Below are 2,327 nucleotides of genomic sequence, written 5' to 3'. Positions count from 1 at the left end.
AACAGAGCTGGACGGTGGTCACCCTCCGGAGGAAGTGAGGGCTCCGGACATACGGGCTGTGGGGGGCCCAGGTCAGGAGGGGACACACTGCTCTCCCCAGCGGGCCCAGGGCAGTTCATGGGATTTCAGGCCGGCGCCCCGACCGAGCTCGGCTGAGCCCTTCCTCCTGCTGCCACCCTTGCAGGGTGGGAAAGGTGTCCAGGACACAAACTCTGCGCCCCAGGCTGGAAAGCAGCCCCTGCCAGACCGTGGGGGCCTGGTGCTCTGTGGAACTCAGGGTGCTTGGACAGAGTCGCTTAGGGTCAGAGAAGGTGGGAAGGGCGAGGGGCAGGGCAGGCGGTGTGCACACCAGCCCAGGAAAGCAAATGGGTAAACGCCCAAGGAAGGGTCACAGCGTGCGAAAGATGCCTGCACCCCCACGCGGAAAAACAGCCAGTGACCAGAGAAGTCTCCTCCCATGCTTTGCCTGAGAGCAGAGCAGGAGGAGAGCACGGATTCAGCAAAAATATGCATCAGAAATACAGAAAAGATCAGAAAATACGATTCCAGGCCTCAGAAGACAAATTGAAAACCAAAGCAGTATCAGCAAAGACGCAGTAACCGAATTACAAACTGCGAGGAACCAAGCAGACAAGGTGGACGGGGGTGCCACGGGTCTCTGCGTGTGGTCGCGGGCGCTCGTTCGAGGCACGTGTTCTCGGTGCCTCCAGCCCTCCTGCCCCGAAGCTGCAGGGGTGGGGCCCGTGGCCTGCTTCCACAGCCTCTAGGTGGTACTGGTGCAGCCAGAGGGTGCGAGCTCGCAAAGGAGAGGCTTCACAGAATCACGGTAAGTGACGGTAAGTGGGACACACAGATCCAACAATTCAGTGTTTATCAAGAACTTCGTGAGCTAATGTATATAATAGACCAAGCCAGCCAACATAGGGTGACGGGTGTTCTTGAGGTAGTGCTTCCAAGCGGAGTAGGAAGGATGTCCCTGTGTGGACGTGTGTGTGATGTATGTGTCTGATGTGTGTGCGTGTGTGCATGTGCATGAATCGTGTATTGCACGGTATCTGTGCATATGTGTGTGTACATGTGCATACGTGTGTATGTGTGATGTGTGTGTGCGTGAATCGTGCATCGTGCAGTATCTGTGCATGCATACGTGTGTGTACGTGTGATGTGTGTGCATGTGTGCATGTGCATACGTGTGCACGTGTGATGTGTGCGTGTGTGCACACGTGTGTACGTGTGGTGTATGTGTGTGTGCATGTGCATACGTGTGCACGTGTGATGTGTCTGTGTGCATACGTGTGTACATGTGCATGCGTGTGTACGTGTGATGTGTGCATGTATGCATGTGGGGGGCCCAAGGTCACGGGGCTCCGAGTTCCTGGCGCTCTGTCAGAGCTGGGCTGTGTACACCCCTTTCTCATGTGTTTGCTGAGGTGTTGCGTGCCCTCCGTGCTCACCCCCTCGACAGGCGGCCGCTCTGCAGTTGGGCTCTATTCTTGCCCAGAGTTTCATGTGTGCAGATGCGGTTATGGATTCCACGCCTCCTTCTGCTCTGTGTGTTTTTCTGCTCAACACCGTCCACGTGGCTGCAGCACCTGGTGAGGTTGTGTCCAGCTGCTTTGTGGGGTCTGTGACGGTGTCTTGCATGACTCACACCCTTCTGCCGTGTGGATGCACAGACCACCTCCACTGCAAGGCCAGCCCCACAGTGTGGGCATTATTGTCTTTCCATGTTGAGCTCTGCTTTGTCTACACAACATGCTCCAAGTCACTGGATTCCAGCCTGTCACTGCCTCTGAACTATCTCACAGCCCCACGAGGCTTGGGGAGCCCACAGCAGCACAGCGTGCGGATTCTGCCCTAGCCAGTGGACACCCCACTGGCACCGTCCCCTGGGGGGCACCCACTGGCACCATTCCCCGGGGGGACACCCACTGGCACCGTCCACCCGGGGGGACACATACTGGCACCGTCCCTTGGCGGAAGGACCAGTTTGCCGCCATCCACACTATGCTCCTTTCAGTGTCCTTCATGGGTCAGGGTTGTCTGTTGTTTGGGCTCATTTTCCAGCAGGTGATAACGCAGGTCTGACCAAGGACTGAGCAGAGGGTGGTCGCTAACTTGCGTTCTGTCTCTGAGAGCCCTGGTTTCACGTCCTTTCTGAAAATGATCTCGCCCCCTCGGCGACACATGTCTCCTTGCAGAGTTGTGTGAGCATTTCTTAGGGAAACATGTCAAGGAATGAACTTGCTGGCGGGCCTGTTTCCTCCTTCCAGGGCCTCGGAGGACCGGCTCCCCTCCCCTCTGGCCCGGCAGAATCTCTTGACCTG

This window comes from Zalophus californianus, chromosome 3, assembly GCF_009762305.2.
Source record: "Zalophus californianus isolate mZalCal1 chromosome 3, mZalCal1.pri.v2, whole genome shotgun sequence".
Taxonomy (NCBI): Eukaryota; Metazoa; Chordata; class Mammalia; order Carnivora; family Otariidae; genus Zalophus; species Zalophus californianus.
The sequence above is the reverse complement of the archived record's forward strand: the minus strand, read 5'-3'. Positions refer to the sequence as shown.